This window comes from Phyllostomus discolor, chromosome 13 (genome assembly GCF_004126475.2).
Source record: "Phyllostomus discolor isolate MPI-MPIP mPhyDis1 chromosome 13, mPhyDis1.pri.v3, whole genome shotgun sequence".
Lineage (NCBI taxonomy): Eukaryota > Metazoa > Chordata > Mammalia > Chiroptera > Phyllostomidae > Phyllostomus > Phyllostomus discolor.
This window is the reverse complement of record NC_040915.2, coordinates 12156548-12178519: the sequence shown is the minus strand read 5'-3', so window position 1 is coordinate 12178519 and position 21972 is coordinate 12156548. Positions and strand designations below refer to the sequence as shown.

General features: G+C 41.9%; 1 protein-coding gene and 1 pseudogene across 2 annotated transcripts in view; one reads left to right on the top strand and one right to left on the bottom strand.

The window, feature by feature from the left end:
* The window catches only part of SIL1 (SIL1 nucleotide exchange factor), a 226711-nt gene that overhangs the window by 15875 nt on the left and 188864 nt on the right, over positions 1-21972 (top strand). The gene's annotated exons all lie outside the window — the stretch shown is intronic.
* LOC114510329 lies at positions 16535-21540 on the bottom strand (annotated as a pseudogene).

Here is a 21972-nt window from a genome sequence, read left to right as displayed (position 1 = left end):
TCATTGGTTTAATTCCCAGTCAGGGCACATGCCTGGGTTGTGGGCCAGGTCCCCAGTTGGGGGTGTGCAAGAGGCAACCGATTGCTGTATCTTTCCACATTGATGTTTCCCTCCCTTCCCCCTCTCTAAAAAATAAATAAAATAAAAAAATTAAAACAATCCCACTTACTATTGTAACAAAACAATAAGATACCTAGGAATAAATTTAATCAAGAAGGTAAAAGACCTATACTTGGAAAATTATAAGATACTGAAGAAAGAAATTGAGGAAGATACAAATAAGTAGTAGCTTGTACAGTGTTCATGGATAGGAAAAATTAATATCATTAAAATGTCCATATTACCCAAAGCAATCTATAGAGTCAACCAATGGTATATCTCGCAGAACTAGAACAAATATTCCAAAAATTTATATGGAGCCAAAAAAGACCCCAAATAGCCTTAGCAATCTTGAGAAAGAAAAAGCCAGAGGTATCATACTACCTGATATCAAACTATACTATAAGGCTATAGTAATCAAAACAGCATGGTATTGGCACAAGAACAGGCATGAAGATCAATGGAATAGAATAGAGAGCACAAATAAACCCGTGCCTTTATGGTTAATTAATATTTGACAAAGGAGGCAAGAATATACAATGGGGTAAAGACAGTCTGTTCAATAAATGGTATTGGGAAAATTGGATAGATGCATGCAAAAAAATGAAACTAGGCCAGCAACTTGCACAAGAATAAACTCAAAATGCATTAAAGACTTAAGTGTAAGTTACAAAACCATAAAGATCCTATAAGAAAACATAGGCTATAAAATTTCAGACATCTCTCATAACAATATTTTTGCCAATATATCTCCTAGGGCAAGGAAAACAAAAGAAAAAAATAAACAAGTGGGACTACATCAAACTAAAAAGCTTCCGCATAGCAAAAGAAACCATCAGCAAAATAAAAAGGGAATCCACTGAATGGGAGAACATATTTACCAATGATAGATCTGATAAGGGGTTAATTTTTTTTAAGGTTTTATTTTTAGACAGAGGGGAAGGGAAGGAGAAAGAGAGGGAGAGAAACATCAATGTGTGGTTGCCTCTTGCATGCCCCTACTAGGGACTTGGCCTGCAACCCAGGCATGTTGCCTGAATGGGAATCAAACCCGGTGACCATTTGGTTTGCAGGCCTGTGCTCAATCCACTGAGCTTCACCAGTCAAGGTAAATTTCTAAAATATATATAAAGAACTTATATTACTCAACACCAAGATAACAAACAACCCAATTGAAAAATGGTCAAAGGACCTGAACAGACACTCCTCCAAAGAGGATATACAGATTGCTAATAGACAAAGGAAAAGGTGCTCACTGTCACTAGTCATCAGAGAAATGCAAATTAAAACTACAATGAGAGATGTCACACCTGCCAGAATGGCTACCATCAAGAAATCAACAAATAACAAATGCTGGCAAGGATGTGGAAGAAAGGGAACCCTAGGGCACTGTTGGTGGGTATGCAGGCTGGTACAGCCTCTGTGGAAAACAGTATGGTGTTTCCTCAAAAAATTAAAAATGGAACTGCCTTATGACCCAGTGATTCCACTTCTGGGAATAGATCCAAAGAAGCCCAAAACACTAATTCAAAAGAACATATGCACCCCTATGTTCATTGCAGCGTTATTTACAATAGCTACGATCTGGAAAAAGCCCAAGTGTCCATCAGTATATGAATGGACAAAAAAGCTGTACATTTACTCAATGGACTTGGCCATAAAAAAAAATCTTTCGTGACAGTGTAGGTGGGCCTGGAGATTATTATTCTAAGTGAAATAAGCCAGTCAGAGAAACACTTACCAAATGATCTCACTTATGTGTGGACTCTAATGTACAAAATGAACTGACAAACAAAATAGAAACAGAGGCATGGATACATGGGACAGACTGACAGCTGTCAGAAAGGAGTGGGGCTGGGGGTTGGATGAAAGAAGGTGAAGGGATTAAGAAAAAAAATATATAAAAGGCATGTAGACATAGACATAGGGGGTGGAGGATAGTTGGAGGTGGGCAAATAGTGAAAATGGGGATGGAAAGAGACATTGCTTGGTGCAAGGGGTGCCTGATGCAGTGTGTAGATGTTTTGTTGAGTTGTACACTTGAAACCTGTATGGTTTTGTGAACCAGTGTCACCCCAATAAGTTTAATTACCCCCCCCCCCAAAAAAAAGCACCAATACACATTTCTCAGTCTGTTAGTGCACCAGGAATGTATTTGAGAATCATTTTTATTGTCTAGGTCCCCTTTTATGTATTCTTTGCAGATTCTAGCTCTCTTCAATCCTTTCCAATGATAGGAGTCTTTCTGGTTACCATTCAACCTACAGTTCTTTGTTGAACACTCACTATGTATTAAGTGCTGCTTGGCTATGGGAATATAATGGTGAGTGAGACAGATATGGTCCCTGCCCTTAGTAACACATCTCCAAATCCCCTCCTTAGATGGGTTACTACTGTGGATGGCTGTCCTTGTTCATTCTTTGTTGCTTCAATACTAATTTCCTTCTGAGAAGGCAATCTTCTCCCTAAATCTAGGGGACCATGATCCTTTGTGCTGTCTGGGTCTTACCTGCTGGCTTGCCTCCTACCAAGTGATGAGAGGTCAGTGGGCTGAGGCTGAAGGAGTAAGCCACATGGACTCCTCCTGCCTAGGCCACCCATGTCCCAAATGGCCTGTACGTGACACTTTTTTTAAAAAAAATTTTTTTAAAGATTTTTTATTCACTTTTAGAGAGGGAAGGGAGGGAGACGGAGAAAGAGAGAAACATCAATGTGTGGTTGCTGGGGGTTATGGCCTGCAACCCAAGCATGTACCCTGGCTGGGAATCGAACCTGCGACACTTTGGTTTGCAGCCCTCGCTCAATCCACTGAGCTATGCCAGCCAGGGTGTGACACTCTTTTTTTAAAAAAATATTTATTTTTAGAGAGAGGGGAAGGAGAAAGAGAGGGAGAGAAACATCCTTGTGTGGTTGCCTCTCGCATGCCCCCTAATGGGGATCTGGCCACAACCCAGGCATGTACCCCGACTGGGAATTGAACCATTGACCCTTTGGTTCACAGGCCAGCACTCAATCCACTAAGCCACACTAGCCAGGGCTGCACTTGGCACTCTTGAATGTTTTTTTTTCTTAAGCACAGATTACAGTGTTCACTGGTAATTTAAATTCAAATAACTTTCCACCCCCTTTCTGCCAAAAAAAAAAAAAAAAAAAAAGCCCTGTGTATTAACAGGGTAGAGAACAAAGTAGGCCAAGCCTGGTCTCCTGGTGTTTATTTTATCATGTGTGTTTTTTATGTAGCCTCACTAGGGTTGCTAAGGGTTGCCTTTTAATAAGGTTTGTGTGTTATTCAGGCATATTGATGTTCTGCATTCATAGAATCTCACATCTTTCTCTACCTTGTTTGCCATAAATAGTGTGACAGGCAGATTCTGGGCTTTGACTGACAGGAAGTGGAACTTGTTTCTGGCCCTTTGTGGGCCCTGGATAAAGAAGCCTCAACAGCCAGGTTGATGGATTTCTCAGCTTCAGAATAGGGGCCTGAAGACTGCCTTCCTCTCCCTGTTCCCCTCCCTTTTGCCAGTTTACCAGCAGTTGCCAAGAAGTGTGTGTGGGGAAGCAGACTGGTTCTCTGGGGACCGTTTATTTGAGAACTTCCAGTGGAGAGATGCATTTTCCTCTTCTCTTGCTGTGGTGTGTGGCTTTGTGATTTGGTACTGCTTATCCCTCTGCAGTACAAGGCTTGTTGGGGTGTTCAGCAATAAAGTGCTTGCTGGTTGGTGTTTTCCCCAAATTCTATCATCTTCCCAGGAGCAGGGGAGTGTACCAACAATTAGGGACCAAGTGGAGTCTCTGTTTCTGGCACTGTGACCACTGAAAGCATGGTGGCTGAGCCCAGATAACCCTATTGCTGTTGGCGCTAGGCATTTGCTACAAGTAGATTTAGCTTTAGGAGTCACACTAGAGGTTTGGTTGAAAGGAGAGAGCACTACTAGTTATGTACCAGTTAAATCTATCAGCCAACATATGTCAAGTATAGGAAAAAAGTGCAATAATGTTATTATAATGGCATAATATTATAGTTATCATTATAATAATCCACTGGCATAGTTTTTGATAAGGGGCACATCCTGAAATGAGTGCAGAGGGAAGGGTTAACCTTGGAATACCACACAATGAATGCTTAACCTTGCAGGAGATGCTGTGTGGATATGGATGATTCAGATATAGAATTGCTACTCTCTCTGCATAGCTAGAGGAGTTATGGAGACTAGCTGGGCTTGTCTACCCTGCAGGTACTATCTCTCTCATGGTGTGATTGAGCACACACCATTCTTTGGTTTATGGTGTTCTGGGTTGTAGGATTACCATCTCACCATCCAGCAGCAGTGGGTTCTGGGAAAAGTGGACTTCATCTCTGTGGGTCTGTTTCGAATCTTCAGAAGATTCAGCCTCATCCCCATAGCCACAGATGATGAGCTCTACTCCCAGCTGCAAGCTGAGCTCCACACCTGGCATGCATCAGTTCTGTACATACTGGTTGTGGTGGGCTGTGCTCACGGAAGAGAGCTTGTCCTTACCCAAGAGCTTGCCAGAGCTACATTCCCATTCTGGTTAGGAAGGTGGTGATGAAGTGGGGAGGAGCAGAGCTGGCTCTGAGATGACCCACAAGGGCAGCACTGGGGTAGGAGAAAAGAGTCTTTGGATTCAGGCAGACTTGGGTGTGCTCCTGACCTCACCATTCACTGGCAGTTGGACAGATTGTTTAAGCTTGCTGAGCCTCGGCTGCCTGTCTGTGTTCTGTGCTTATCTATATCATTTGTTTTTCACTAACAATCCTGTCTCTGCAGTACCAACCACTATACCTGCCACTAAATAGAGCTCAGTAAATGCTTCTGCTTCACCCATCCTACCCCCTGCTGCCTACCCTGAGTAGTAAAAGGGCAAGGATGAGACCCTCCTTCTTCTATAGGGAATTATGGCTTCAATTAGAGTTTTATGTGAGCTTATTTAGGCTGTAGTGTTGCTTTTCTGAGCCATGATCCTAGACCTCCTCTGAAGCTGCCTCATCAGGGGAGACTTTGATATTTAATGTTTGGGCACCTTTCTGCTTTATCCAAGGAATAAAAGGTACGTTTTAAAATCTCCTCAGGGAATGGCATACGTGCTTTTGCCTCAGTCCCCTGCATCCTTGCTCCCCTGTCCCTTTTCATTTGGGTGGTTCACTTGGGGGCACTGCCTGCCCTGGGAAGTACTTGCTTTTTCAGAGACTGCTAGTTGTTCAGCTCAGCCTCTTTACTGAATAAAGGTTTTAGTGTTTTTATCTGGCTGGCCTTTGCTATGGACTTTTATTTTGGAAACCTGGAGCACTCACATAAGGTGATCTTTTTAGCCTATTTTTGGCTCTAGGCCATCTTATCACTATGACTACCATCAGCATGAAGAATGACTGGACATAGAAGGTAACTTCTGTCAGAAATCTGGGAAAGATGAAGAAGGGAGGGGAAAGAAGAATTTGGCATGATGTCCCACAAGGGGTGAACACCTTCTCTAAGCAGAACCATTTGATTTGACAGAGCTTCATTTCCCTTCTCTCTGAAATTTTGTTCTTTCAAAAACATATATACAGCAACTGTTACATTCCAGACACTAGGATATGCCCAGAGATATTGTTGTGACCAAGTCAGATACAATACCTGCTCAAGATGTATTAATGAATATAGACATTAATCAAATTATGATCATACACACATAGAAAATTACAATTGTAATAAATGCATTGAAAAAAGGAATGTGGTCACTAATATTTTGGTAACTGACATGTATATCTTTCTGTGTACTTGTACGTAATATATGATTTTATATGAAGAAAAAAGGGAATGTGGTAATATGAGAACATTTGACAGAGATTTGACTTGGTTCTGGGTTAAGAGGGCATTAGGGAAGGCTTCCTTGAGGAATGATGTTTGAGTTAAATTGTGAAGAATAAATGGGTGTTTACTAAGCAACTCTACATGCATTTCAGCCTGAGGGCCCAGCACTTAGAAAGGCTCTGGGGTAGGTACTGGGGGATGAAGAAATCTGACTATGAGGAACTGAAAGAAAATGTGGCGGGAGCCCAGAGAGTGAGAAGAAATGGATACGAGATGAGGCTGGAGGCGTTGGCAAGGGCATCCAGGTGAGCAGCGGCAAGGCATTTGTATTTACCTGGGGAACAGGGAAAGTCTTCCAGGGGGGTTAGTGGTGGTTGTGGTGGGGAGGTGATTACATTTGCAGTATGAACAGATCACTCTGTCAGGTGTGGATTTCGATGAGGGAGTAAATGAAGATCAGAAAAGAGACATTATTGTCATAGGCTACTTGTTTTCCTTCAGTCAGCTAAATGGTAACCTTGAGGCCAACTCCCTGAAATGTTGCCTGTTCCTCCTGCATCAAGTCCTCTCTCAGTGCCCATAGTTAGTTGTTGGGGCCACCTGGCCACTCGAAGATATGGCTCAGGGCACTTGGCTTTTGATACCTTCCTACTTTCCCAGAAAAAGGCCTGGAGGTTTTAGGCTTATCACTTGTTAATAACTGACAGTTGTAGAGTCCTTTGTAATCTGTCATCTCACTGTTCCTCTGTTGGTTGTCCTACTGGATGAGGGCTACCTCTTTCACCTTGGACCACTTAAGCCACTGATATGAGCAGCTACCTGACATATGATGTGCCAAGTTGACAAAGCTAGCACCTGTGGTTTCCCATTGTGATGGGGTAATGTAGGTGTGCATGTGTTCTCTTTTTGGCAGCAGCCAGTGTCTGGAGGGCTGGAAATGGGCTGAAGTTATTCTTCCCACTGTGTAGCCAGGAAGACTGAGGTACAGGAGAGACCTGTGGCATAAAGAAGCCTGGATCAGAGTCGCTCGCTGTCAGACCAAGTGTTAAGGGCATGGTTGGTGGTTCCAGACCCTATACCAGAGTTCTTCCTCAGTGGTACAGTGGCCTTGCCCATCGTTCTGTTCACTTACTATGCTGCAAGGCTGTGCGGCACAGTGGTTAGGAGCATGGCATGTTCTTTGGACTTAGGGCAGACTATAGTTGCAGTCTTATCTTCACCACTTAGAAGCTTGTGACATTGGACAAGTTACTTCACTTTCCTGACTTACAGCTTTCTTAGTTTAACTGGGGAATAATATTTTTTTAAAAAAGATTTTTGCTTATTTATCTTAAGAGAAAGGGGAAGGGAGGGAGGGAGAAAGAGAGGGAGAGAAAGCTCATCAATCTGTTGCCTCTCTGGTGCCTCCAACTGGGGACCTTCCTTGAAACCCAGGCATGTGTCCTGACGGAATCAAACTATTGACTTCTCGGTTTGCAGGCCGGCAGTCAACCACTGAGCCACACCAGCCAGGGCTGGGAAATAATACTTCAGTCTTATAGGGTTATTGGGAAGATCAATGAGAATACAGGAAGGATCTTGGGTTCCTTTACAGGGTAAATACTGAATAAAAAGTGTTCATGATTGTTATAGTATTTGGCTACTAACTTTTGTTTGTCTTTTTAATATGTCTACTATGTGCTGGGCTCCATGCTGGGGATAGTGTCAAGATGTGGTCCTGACTTTGAGATGCTTAGTCTTGTGGTCACCTTTTCTGTTATTTGTCATCTTCTGTGTGGTCATGCTTCTGCAGAACAAGGGGATATACCTTAGGGAGTCTTCTAGAAGGGATCCAGATCAAATGTCCACTGTTGACTTGATCTCTTTCTCTAGCCTCCTTGTCCCTGGCCCCTAGCATGCCCTGATTCCTATTTGTTCCCTGCTTGGGGGTGGGGGGGTGGTCAGTTTTCAGTGGAGTAGCCCTAATTCTGTTAGGACTGCACCATTTGGAACAGCCTTCTCTCTGTGCTACCTCATGAGTCTCCATTTCTGGTAGCAAACATCTCTGGATCCTCTTATTCCTTTTTTAAAACAATTCTATTTTTGCTGTTACTTTTCTTTTGTAAAATGCCATGTAGGATAGTTGACATAAAAGAGACGACAAAAAATAAACTATTTTGTATTTTCTGTAAAGGTTTGTTCAGTACCTAGTTATTGAAATAACTTCCCAGTGGTCTTGGGGTGGTGGGGAGAATGACTTATGTTTTGTGGAGGTGTTGGGGAAGGTTAATTTGATTTTTTTGGCGGGGTTGATGGGTTAGGGGAGAAAAGATAAAGCCAATTGTCTCTGAACTGGTGACTGTATTGGCTAAGAACATGAGAGGATATATTTGTCTAGAGCAAGGGTGTCCAACCTTGTGGCATCTTTGGGCCACAGTGGAAGAAGAAGAGTTATCTTAAGCCACATATTAGATACACAAACACTGATGAAAACTGATGAACAAAAAAAAAAGGTTTTAAGTAAATTTATGATTTTGTCACATGTGATTGGGTCACATTCATAGCTGTCCTGGGCCATGTGCAGCCCATGGGTCAGACACCCCTGGAGAGTGTCTAGAGCTGGGTGTGTGCCTACAAGGCCTTGACCTGTGCTTATGCTTTCTTCCCTATTTATGGAGTGAGGGTTGCCATGATGAGTTTATGTGTCTCTTCATTCACTCACCATTTAGTGAGCTGTGTGTACTGTATACTGTAGAAAGGAATGGAATTCCACTTCTGCTGATTGATCTTGTCTTGTTACTTCTGTGACTCAATTCCCTCATCTGAATAAGGTTGTATTGATACTCATTTCTTGGGCAGTTAGGATGAAATAATGCACATTCATGTGCTTGGCACATAGTAGGTGCTCAGTGAATTCTAAGGATTATCATGGTTTCAAAGAATTTAAACCCTATCTGGGAGAGAAGCCACAGATGGGACCATAGGTGCTGAGAAAGGCTGGCCAAAGGCGTGGAACAGTAAGGTTGAATTTGGCTTGTTAGGGAAGGTTCCTAGGGAGAGTATTTGGAGTCAGGTCCTAATCTGGCCTCTTCTGTCCCTCACTGGGGAAAATGAGAGACTGCATCAGAGGGAAAACAATAGGCAGAAGGCTTCAGTGGTAACCAAGTTTTCCCTTTGCCAGGGAAGGGGTGGAGTTATTTGAACAAAGTGGCTGGGAACTCTGGCTCTTTCAAATCAGGCTAACCTGGATTTCAGGTTTGGCTCTGCTGCATACATCCTGTGCCTGTGGCCTTGGAAAAGTCACTTCCCCTCCTTTATTGTCTTTGGTGTTCTCATCTGTAAAATGGGAATGATAATATCTTCTTGTAGTGTTGGTTGAAAATTGAATGAAATAATGTATGTAAAACACTTAGCATAATGCTTTTCCCATAGTCCATATTGAATAACTGATAGATTAAAAAACAGTTAAGCATTTCTCTTGGGAAATGAAACTCTTATAAACTTCTGTGGCCAGATAAACTTTTTAAAAGTCAGTCTGCATCTTGGAATCATTATCAACTTCCCTCAATAATGAGGAGTATGTCACTCCCCTGCTTCACACCCTCTGCTGACTTAGCATCAAGCTTAGAATAAAGTCCTCACTCCTGTGGAACCTGAAATGCTATAGGTTGCTCTGAAAGAAATGGGCATGCTGAAGCACTTGATTGTCCTGATGTGTAACCTGTATGGTAGACAGGAAGCCACTGTCAGGACAGAATATGGAGAGCCAGAATGGTTTCTCATGGGCAAAGGTGTTAGACAAGGATGCATTGCATACAGCACATATATGAAAAACTGGACTAGATTGAGAGGAAGGAGGGATGAAGATTGGCAAAAGAAATATCAATAACTTAAGATATATAGATGATACCACTTTACTGGTAGAAATCAGTGATGATTTGAAGTGGCTTCTGATGAAAGTGGAGGAAGAAAGTGCCAAAGCAAGTCTGCATTTGAACATCAAGAAGACAAAAATCATGACTTTCAGAAGAAATACACAACATTAACATAGACAATGAAGATAATGAAATTGTTAAAGATTTTGCTTACCGTGGTTCAGTCATCAATTCAAGTGGAGACCACAGCCAAAAAAAAAAAAAAAACAGGAGAAGGCTGAGACTCAGAAGGTTAGCAATAGAAAAATTAGAAAATATCATCAAGAGCAAAAATGATCGTTAGAGACCAAGGCTAAGATCACCCATTGTATTCATGGTTACTATGTATGCATACAAAAGTTGGACAGAGAAGAAGGCTGATAGGAAAATAAATGGATTCATTTGAAATATAGTATGAAGGAAAGCTCTACAGATACTCTGAACTGCCTAAAAGACAGACAGGTGGGCCCTAGAGCAAATTAAGCCTGAGACATTGCTGGGGGCAAAAATGACAAAACTGAAACTGTCCTACTTTTGGTACATCCTGAGAAGGCAGGTCCTTTGGAAAAGACAGTAAGACTGAGAAAAATAGAAGGCAGCAGGACAAGAAGACCAAATAGGAGATGGATTGACTCCATAAAGAAGCCACATTCATGTGTCTCCAGGAGCTGAGCAGGGCTGTTGAGGACAGAACATTGTGGACATCACTCATTCATAGGGTTACCTTAGAGCTGACTCAATAGCACATAATTACACCCACCCTACTCTGGTTATAGGCCTTTCATGAGCAGATCCCTGCTCGCCTGCCTTGGCAGCTGCATTTCCTGTAATATTCAATATTCTGGCCACAGTGACATTTCTGCTTTTCACACAGAGGGCCTTTGCTCTAACTGTACCCTCTGCATGGAATACTCTTCTCTCACCTTCTCTTGACTGGCTCCTTGTTATTCACATCTCAGTTCTGCTGTCACTTAGGAGAAAGTGTCTTCCTTCCTTTCCTCTGGTATAAAGTACTACTCATGTCACCCTAACATAACCATCTGTTATTTTTCTTGTTTGTTTGTACTTGTTGACTCTTTGTTTTCCCACAATGTTAGTTCCAGGAGAGTAGCTGTATTCCCAATGCTAGGAACAGTGCCTGGCATATAGTAGATGAGCAAACAACATTTGTTGAATGAATGAGTTTGGGAATAAGAATGGATTCTGTTATTACTCAGAACCTGGGTTGCACAGGTGTTCACATTCATATTGTTTTTTTTAAATAAATGTAATCAAGGTGGCTTTCTCTTTCATTACTTATTAAGTGTCTCCCCATATTAACTGGAACCTTCTGAGGAGAGGCTGGTTTTTCCTGGCTTCATTTTATATGGCTGTCTTTCTTCCTGGCATTTTGTTACTGGAAAGGGCAGTTTATGGTCACTAGGTTTTGGGTATAGATTTTTAGGTTTTCTGTTTATAATGAAGCAAGCATTAGTGCATTTGCTTGGAGTAAAACAAATACAAAAGCTCACCAAGACATGGCAAATTTATCTTACTCTGATTTTCTACAGGCATTTTTTGCAGTACTACCTAAGTTCTTAGACAAGGGCATTAGACCAGAATTGACACATTGACAGTGGCAAGACAGAAACAACTTACGGAATGTGAGTAACAGGGTGGGACATGGAGAGGTCAGAGGGGATAGTGCTGCTTTCTGGCAGTGGTCTAGTTTTTATGGAAAATATTAGTGGTATGAGTGAGACCCTTGTAGAGGGCCCGTAACCTGGGAAACTGCACGGATGGTAGGGGGTGCTGCTGGTGTACCCACCTGGCGAAGTCTAGGCAATCTGTTTTCTTTGTTTTGTGAGGGAAGTGCTCCAAGCTCCCTGGAGTAGGGAGAAAGTAGGACTCTAGTCACCTTTGTAGATGTTTGGGTCCTAAATATTATTAGTGCTCAAAAACCTGGTTCTGGATTTAGAGAGTAAAATCCCAGGCATGATTATGAGCAGGAGAGGATGTTTGGAGCTAGCAGAGTTGGATTTTATTCCTTAAAATTTTCTGTATTTTTTTGAGACCTGTAACCCTACAGATCCTGTTCTCAACTCATTTCCAAGGCTCCTTTTCTCCCACTCAAAGCTGCGTTCTCCTTTTCCTTCTCTAAGTACGTGTTTACCTTAACTTACCTTAAATATTGTCGACTCTTCACTATTTATAAAGCTGTCAAATGAGGAACACTGGACAGCCTCCTTATCAGTTCTCCCTTTTGCTTATTTTCCTTCTTTGAAGGACTTAGCCTTGTGGCTAATTCAGGGTATTTGGTCACTCTTGCTACTGTAAAGTCAGTGTCTTATCTTGCTATAGTTACTGACCATCCTCTATCCATCTGGGACAGCGATTTTCAACCACTGTACCACAGGAATTTTTGAAACATGCATTTCCTGATTATTTAGTCAGGGGCACTGACCTCCCTTAGATTGTCAAATAAAAAAATGACAGCAGCCAACACAACAATAGCCATCTGGTGTGAATGAATCAAAATTATACCTAACTTTTTGTCAGATTGGCAAAAAATACATATATTTTTTTGCGTGCTACAGAATTTTAGTAGTTTATGTGTGCCATGAAGTGAAGAAAGGTTGAAAATCGGTGCTCTGGAGTAATCTTTAATTTATGTTTAATTAACATCTATAAGTCCACTTATAGTGAAGCCCCCTCTTCCCAGCCCCTTTTATTTTTAAAAGATTGTATTTATTTATTTATTTATAAATAAATATTTTCTTTATTTCTTTATAAAGATTTTATTTATTTATTTTTAGAGAGGGGAAGGGAGGGAGAAAGAGAGGGAGAGAAACATCAATGTGTGGTTGCCTATTGCATGCCCGCAACTGGGGACCTGGCCAGCCACCCAGGCATGTGTTCTGACTGGGAATGGAACCAGCGACCCCTTGGTTTGCAGGCCAGCACTCAATCCACTAAGCCACACCAGCCAGGGCCCAGCACCTTTTATTATGCAAGAATTTCAGCTGTAAGCCAGCAAGACAAGCATTTGAAGATTCTGGTACCAGAAGGTAGCTTTTTGGTAGACAAGTGAGTGACTCTCTCAAGCAACTTTCACTGGACTCAAACATCATTATTAAGCCTCTTCTCACTTCTTTCACCTCCCCTTCTCAGTCTTTCTGAGCTGAATAAATCCCCTTCTGAGCTAAATAAATCTCTATTCCTTTAATCTTTCTTACTTACTCTGTTTCCCGACCTTTGCATTGTTTCTGCTGGGTTTTATTCAAAGAAATGTTTTCTTTCAGAATCTCACAGCTTTCTTTCTGCCAGGGTTGCTGGTAACATGTTAGGCTTCATCTCCTCCTCCCTCATCCTCTACTCCCCAGACTTGTTTTTTTGTGAATATAAGGATGTGTTTGCGATGGGTAAAATGCACTGTTACACTCTTCCCATTTTGACTGTCAAACTAGAGATGCTGTTAACCTTCAGGGGTAGTGCTGGCCTAAATTTCTGTGATGCCTAATCAGGCTACACCTTTTTTTCCTTTTTTTTTTCAGTTAAAAAGTAAACTCACATCTTTTTATTTTTAGATTGATTTTCTCTCCTTAAATCCTTTCTTTTCTTTAGAAACAGTTGCTAATTTTGTGTTCACAAGAATTTGGAGGATCAGGCCTCTTAGCCTGCCCCCATGCTTTTCACCTGTGCATCTGATAGAGTAATAAACAGCTCTCACATGTCTCTCTTCTCTTACACACTGCCCCCTGCCCCAACATGAACACACTCACTTTGTAAGGAATAGACGCTTCTCTAAGAGGAATTCATTCTGTTTAATGGAAAGGCCCTTCATTACATCAAAAATCAGGAAACTTTGAGATGGGTAGAATTAGTGAGTCCCCAACACCCCGAAGGCCTCAAAGTTCTTAAAATAAACCTTAAAAAACTTGGTACCCATAGAGCTTCAGCTAAGCAAATTGCAAACCTGATGTAATAAAACTCTTCTCTCCTCTGATCTTTTTCCTTTTTCTATATTTTAACATCCCCTTATATGGTTTTACCTTGCAGAAAGTTGATTCTGTTCTTCCTTGATAGCTCTTAGCAGAAGCAGCAGTAGGGCTTCTAGTTCTAATGATTTACATTTCTTCTTTATCCCCTCTTTTTTGCCCCCAATTCCTCATCTCCTGCACCCTGCTGACCCCCCCCCCCCCCCCCCCCCCCCCCCCCCCGGCAGAATGGACAGTGTCACCTCCAGTGACCTGTAGCTTTGGAATCTGATGGTGGCTGTTCTAGCCTAGTGGTTTGGGCAGAATTTGGGAGCCCGTTTTGTGCATGTGCTGCTAGATGAGGAAATAGGGCCTTTTTGTTTTTTGGTACCATCTTTCTTTCCCTTGCCTGTCTAGCCCCTGTGAGCCCTGTTACCAGGGGAAATGGAGAAATCTTTCCATGATTAATTCATTATTCTATGAAGTTATAAAATAAGCATTTCAGAGCAAGATGTCAGGGAGTCTCCCTGAAGTTCCCATGGAACAAGTGACCTTTCAGTTACATTTTTTCCAACATCTTTGGGGACCCATTTGAAGAGAGCTGAAGCAATAATTAGGACTTAAGCAAAGAAAACTAATTTGGAGCCAGAATAATTTAATGAGAAGCTTAAAAAATCAGAACCAGCTGATACATAATAAATAGGAATTTGAGCTTTGTTTTCATCTTATTCCTTTCCTTTTTGCATTATTATGATGATGATGATGATCATGATGATGATGATCATGATTATTATTATTATTTGATCCTTCCCAAGATTTGGGTATTCTCCATTATTTCCCTGGTGTGGAATCAGGATCTTGGTGACAACCTGCTGAGACTTAGGCAGGTAGAGGGAGCAGAGGTGGGCTGTCTTTAGGAATTGCTAAATCCAGGGGTTTGGGTTCATCTGGAGGAAGAGGTAAGCTTGCTTTCATTTCTAGATCCATTTGCATTCCCCCAAGGATTCTGTGGGACTGACTCTATTTGACAGATGGTTCTCTCTAACAAATGAAAGAAAATTTCTGGATGGTTCTAAGAGCATTTTTGCCAGTCTTTCTGAGCAGTGAGAGGCTCAAGTCAAAGGTGTGTGGATTTGTCTCCTTAATGTCTCTCTTTAGGTGACAGTAGTAAGGCTCCCAGTTCATTTGGGAGGCAGGTAGTTTGATATAATAGGTGAGAGCTTGGGGCTTTGGAGTCAGATCTGTTTTCTAATTCCGTCTCTGCCACTGGTTAGCGTGTGACTTTGGAAAATGACTTAACCCCTTGACTTTGGAAAATGACTTAACCCCTTGAGTCTTAGCTTCCTCTTCTGTAATGGGATAATGATAGTACCTTATGACATAGGGTTGTCGTGAACCCGATATACGTGGAATAAATACTCTTTAAATGTTGCAATATTGTTATTTTGAGATACTGATGGAAAATCAGACAGCCTTGGCAAGGGAAAAGGAGGAAGTTGTTAGAAGAACCTTGAAGGGCAATCTAGGGTTGAGGGGGAGAAAAAAAAGCATCTAGCAAAAAAGAAAAATAGGAGAACTCTGGGTACTCTAATGAGTTACCTATTGTTTTATTATGTTAATAAGTCCCAGGTTTTCCCCTTTGCTAATCCACCAAGCTGGTTCTCCCAGAAACCCTAAGCTGGTTACTGACTCCTCAGCCAAGATCGAATAGCCATAGCAGCCACAATGTCTTCCGTCACCAAGACATTGTTATTTTTACAAACGTACTGCCATGTTTCACCACCTGCTCTTTGAAGTGTTATAAATAATCAAAGCTGAGCCATACATGTCAGAATAGGTTCAAAAAGAACATTTTGGGAGCTGTACCTTTGCCCTGACAATGTGTTTATTAGCCTACTTATTAATTCCAGGGTTGTTTAACTTGAGGCACCTCTGCACCAGGCTCTTCACATCAACAAATCCTGAAGGCTCAGAGAGAGGGGCTCAGTGTCACTTTCTCCTTCTTTCTTGTCCCTGAGGAGTCTTCAAGTGATGAACAGTGGGCAGGGAGGAGACTGAACTACTTGCGGCTGATGCTCCTCCCCCAAATGTGTCTGTGTGGGAAAGAGTAAATTGAAGGCTGGATGGCACAGAGCAACAGGGGTTAGGAGCCTCTAGATGTTTTGGAAAACAGTTCGGTATTGATACAAATAAATTAGATCAAAACCTTTGTTAAACAGTTTGGTTTGCTTTCACATCAAGATGTTAGACTCTGGGTTCTTCTCTCCTTATCTGATAATTAGAATACTTATGCTGTTAGTTCAGCCCCTGATGTGGCTTTGCTGTGATATGGGATGGGGAAACAGGCTTGTCTGAGGCACTGCAGCAGATGGGTTGTCAGTGCTGATTACTTCAGACCTTGGCAGGATCACCCACCAGAGTGCTCTGATCTGTCTTGGGGAGGCTATGTGCAGAAACAGAACAAGGCACAGGGCTTGAAAGTACAGGCCTGGAGTCACAGATGCAAAGCCTGGCTTTGTCACTAGTTTGTTTCCTGTAGCTAATGTAACAAATTAACACAAACTTGATGGCTTAAAACAGCAGAAATATATTCTCTCCTAGTTTTAGAGGCCAGAAGTCTGAAGTCAGTATCACTGAACTGAAATTGAAGTGTTGGCAAGGCCACATTCCCTCCAAAGGTCCTAGGGCAGACTCTGTTCATTGCTTCTTCCAGGTTCTGGTGGCTGCTGACATTCCCTGGTGGTGGCTACATCACTCCACTCTTTAAGTTCACCATCTTCAAATCTTCAGTTCTCTCTGTGTTGTCTTCATGTCACCTCTTATATACTTGTCTCAAATCTCCCTCTGCCTCTTTCTTATAAGGACGTTGTGATTGTATTTAGGGCCTATCCAGATAATTCAGAATAATCATTTTAAGGCCCTTAATCATATCTGCAAAGATCTTTTTTCCCCATAAGGTAACATTTATAGGTTCCAGGCATTAGGACTGATATCTTTGGAGGCCTCTTACTCTGTCTACCACACTGGATGACTTTAGGAAGTGACTTTCACTAATATATGTTTGTTTCCTTATCTGTAAAATAAAAATGGTAATTGTATCTTCTATGCCTTGTTTCTGTGAGGCTTAAACAACAACTTATATGATAAACATTTGACATAGTTTCAAGTGTGTAGTTGTGCCTAGTACTTAGTATTATTTATATACATGTATATTATATATCACCATTATTGTCATTCAGCTCTCTTTTGTCAAAGGGAGAGAAATAGTTCCTTGGTTTATTTGACTTGGAACAGTTTATCCCTCACACTACCCACCATGGCCCTCAGCAGCCCTAGGATCTTTGGCCATTACGTCCCACAGTCAGCAGGTGTGTTCCCAAGGCCACCTTCTTACCCAGACCTTCATTTGTCAGTGTGGGCTAGTCTTTGGGAACAGGCCTCGCCCTTCAGATCCGAGTGTGTCCCTAAAAATTTATATGTTAGAGCCCTAACTCTTAATATGGTGGTATTTAGAGGAAGGAAGTAATCAAGATTAAATGAGATAATAAGGGTAGGACCCTGATAAGATTAGTGCCCCACTCTCTGTACCCACACACTGAAGAAAGGCCATGTGAGTACATAGGGAGAAGGTGGCTATGAACAAGCCAGGAAGAGCACTCCCACTAGAAACCAAATGGGTCAGAACCTTGATCTTGAACTTCTGGCCTCTAAAACTGTGAGAAAACAAATGTTTGTTGTTTAAACCACCAAGTCTAGGGTATTTTGTTATGGGAGCCCTAGCAGACTAATACGGGGGTATAACCTGGCTTATACCCCCTTGTGCCCAGAAACTTAGGGAGAAGCTTGGAATCTGGAATTATTCCCATTTACCATTCAAGGCAGTTTGCTGTGTTGCTGCTTTCCATGGATAATTGTAACTCCATAATGAAGCATGGAAGAATATTATTTTTGCAGTGGTATTTAGTATCTGATAGCTATTAGCCAAAAGGTACATGTCCCCACTGAAGTATCATAAATATATTTTATCTATTCTATTACCTGCTATTTCATGAACACATCCCTGAGGCATTTTAATACTGTTTTTCATACTTGTCTTCAAGTGAGAATTATTCTGATTTGCAACTTTGGGGGATAATTACTATGTTCATTAATTTCTGTTCTTTTCTTCCCCTCCATTTATTACTGGTTTCTTGAGAAAACCTTTTCCTAAATCTACACCAGCCAAGATAGGTCACTTGATTAAAAGGGTATTTTATAACACTGGTTTCTCTGGCTTCCTTGGCACACTGATGGGAGAGCTGTGTCAGCATCTTCTTAGCTGGGGTGACTGTTTCCATGGTCTGGTCTTAGATGAATAAGAGGCTTTTGTTTGAGGGGGGGTGATGCTCAAACCTCTGGGTACATTTCAGAATTTTTTTTTATACTGGAGTATTCCTGAGCAAGGCTCAGGAGAGGCTTACCTGGTTTTCTTTTTCTTTTTAAAAGATTTTATTTATTTATTTTTAGAGGGAAGGGAAGGAGAAAGAGAGGGAAACATCAATGTGTGGTTGCTTCTTGCATGTCTACTACTGGGGGCCCAGCCCTCCACCCAGGCATATACCCTGACTAGGAATCAAACTATAGGAATCAATCCTTTAGTTTGTAGGCCAGCGATCAATTCACTGAGACACACCAGTCAGGACTCACCTGGTTTTCTTATCAGAGATTGAGTCATGGGCATAAATTAAGCGTGTGTTAGGTATAGGGCATTGTGTGTGGCACTGTGGGGGACATGGTTCTTGGCTCACAGAGCTGTTCAGTACATGCTGATTAAGTGAATATGTGGCTGGTTAGAGTGGACTTAGTATTCATAGAGACTGGAAGGCAAGCCAGGGAGGGAAGGGGTCAGTGACTGGGGTCTTGTAGGTGAAGGGTGCTATAAACCTCCTTGGAAATCTAACAGAATTGGGAGCATCTTTTTGAGGGCTCTTGAAATTGCAAGAGGAAGTAGAGAGAAAGGCTGTGTTGAGAATGGTTAATTTTGCTTTTTTTTTAAAATTTTAGCCTATTATGTTCTGTGTAAGTGCACATGTTTCATAAATGTGATCACCCAAGACAGTTGAGCGAAGAGATGGAAAAATAGTAGTTTAGATTCATTGGCTCAGGGTAGGGTAGAGGCAGGGATATATGTAAGAAGCCTGGGAAAAGAAATGAAGAAGGTGAGAAAGAAGCCAGAAAAGATTTGAATTAATGTGGAACTGAAGAGGAGCCCAGCTTAGAATAGCCTGATCTGGGCTAGATATCCAGGGAAAGAGCACTGGAGGGATTTTTGTCTGTAAAAATGAGAAAGGATAGAGAACAGTTAGTCTGGAATAACTGGAGAAAAGGGAACATTGGGAAGAATGGCTTAGTTTTCTCACTGCCCACACCCCATGTATCTGTCAGTATTATGACCTGTGTCATGTCATGTGGCAGTTATTTGCTTATATGCCTTTTTTATACTGGAAAGTGGGAGAGGGGGCTTGATCATCTCTGTGTCTCAGTTACTTAATGCTGTGTTCAACACATAGCACAGATGACTGATGATGAGCATGCTTGAGGTTAAGGCCTTGGTGAGCCACCCATTAAGACTGAAGTATGAAGGGTAGGAGTGGGGCAGAGGGGAGATAAGCACATAATTGGCTTTGGGGGTGACTGAGGATAAAACTAAGAAGTGAAGCCTGACACATAATCTAAACCATCCTTCAAGAATTTATTAAACATTGCTTTTGTGTTAAACTTCAAGCTAGCTGGGCAGAATGGATGTGGTCCTTTTTGGACAACTGTTATATATAAGAAAGTGTAATTAAGGGCTATAATCAGAGAAGTACAGGTGCTGTGGTAGTACCTAATCTGGGCTAGTGGGGAGGGCCTCTTAGAGGAAGTGTCTTACAGGAAGAGTAGGAATTTGCCTGATAAAGAGGAGGGGAAACAGAGTTCTGAGCAGAGGGTCAGATGGGTGCCTGAAAGTGGGAGACAAGATGTCTTAGGGCATTGGAAACAAAAGTTCCGTAAAGCCGGTTGTAGGCAGGGAGAAGAAAGAAAGAAAGCTGAGGTGCCAGTCTAGGTTGGATGGTGGAGGGTCTGGGTATAGAATTTGGCCTTTATCCTGAGGGTTATGGAAAATCATTGAATGTTTTCAAGCAGGGGAGGGTAGGAGCGAATTCATCCTCTGGCTATAGAATAAGACCGCTAATATTCAATCTAGGTATATACTGGTCATTTGCTGATGTTCTACCCCAAGATCTTTTGACACTGCAGCAGTGTCTCCTATTTGCTCTAAAACACTGTCTGAGTGCTAGAGCCTGAAGTGTGGGTGGAGAGTGTGGCCTGCTGCAGGCCTGAGGCCCTAGTGTTTGATCTCAGACCCAGAGCCCAAGGTTGTGTTGCTTAGTTTATGGTTTTCAGGACTCTAGCTCTCACTTCATTCCTTTCACGGCCGCTTAAAACTTCTCAGCCACTGCACATTTTTCTGCTCTGTGCTCTCAACAAATTGAAAATTTTTATGACAATGTCAAATCAATGGGAAAAGTTTTGAAAAGTAGGATTGAGAAATAAAGACTTCTTTGCCTTTTCTCCCTGCAAGGGAATTGGAAAAATATAGAAATTCTAAGTTATATGTTAAATATCCTTGGGGTTTCCTTTCCTTTCCTTTTGAAAGTGTTTTACATTAACCAAAAAATCCAACAGAGATGCTTGTGGGAAGATAATTCCTTTTGGCTGAAGCTTAAGCTCCACATTGTGAGCTTTTTAATTTTCTTTCATCGGCAGTGAGTTGGGACCCAACTGTGCAGTCACCAGAGCTCATCACAGTCCTGTTGCTGGGCAGGTTATCTCTGTGAATCTGTATGTTTTCCCCTTGTACCTACCTAAGGAAAGCCAATTTAAATCAATTTTTAATCAAAGAGATGAATGACAGATTTTTCCTTAAAAAAGAAACCTCAAGGCCCCAAAGGCCTGGATATAATAAAAAGTGAAATTTTTTATTTGCAAGTGTGCCATTAGGTATGGCTTTAATGTCAGGAAACAGTAGGTGCTTTTATTTTTATTTTTTTGACTATGTGATGGAACTTGTGGCCCTTTCCAAGGCCATGGCCCTTGCAGCTTGCAGATGTCAGCCCTTGCATCTTCCTGTGCTTGTGGACTGGTAGGTTATCCATCGGGTGTCAGGATTCCTTCAGATAGCCTTGTGGAATGGATCAATGAGCATAACCTCAAAGAATCTGTATGTGGAATCTTCACTAGCCCAGTAAGAATTTAGGACTCTCAGAGCCCTACAGTGGTATCCAGCTCGTCCATTGGCAACAGATTGAAGGCTTTGAGCAAACTTTAGCTTGTTAGCACCATGATGGACAGGCTTGCTGTAGGTTGCACCCTTAGGAACAGGGTTTTTGCAGCCACCACAGTGCACATGAATCTGATATATGATATAACCTTGCTTCACCTTCTATCCCAGGCTGTGCTTTATCAGATTGGGTGGGGCGGGGGGCCCTGTGAAGCTCAGAGTACTGCCAGCAGTGCACCCTGAGAAGGAAGTACATTACATTGGACTGCTTCTGGATGTACCTGTGATCACCCACATTGGTTTGCTTGATGGTTGTAGCCAGATGGAATGGAAGAGCCTTTCTCCCACCCAGGAAGTGCTCTTAAAGTTGTATTTGGAAATATTCCAGATAGATGAACAAGAGTGCCTTTATGCTCTGCCCCTCTTCTCTTTTGTAGTTTGTGCATGCCTGTACCTTGCACAGGTACATAGTACATGGTAGGTGCTTGGTGGCATGTGAATGAATGAAAGGATGGTTTTGTACAGTTCTTTTTTTCTCTTCTGTTGTCCCTTCCCTCCAGCTCCTCAGCCTGCCATTGTTCATTTCTTTATCCATTCAACATACATTTATTCTTTTGGGGCTAGTCTGCAGGCCAATGATAGGGAATGGGATGAAGGGAAGTTTCCATTGATTTGAGACTGAGAAGCATGGCCAGATCTCTCCTTTTTTAATACCTGTTTTGTCCTTTATTTTGGGAAAGTGGTTTCTAAGCTATCAGTACTAACACCATCCTTCTGAAAGTTGCCTTCTTCCACTTGTTTTGGTGGAAGGAAATGGCTTCTTTCATGTTGAGGGAGGGTGACAGAGTAGGGATAAAGACTTCAACTCAGTGGCTACCCCTATAGTAGGTCTCCATGAGGTGGAGCTG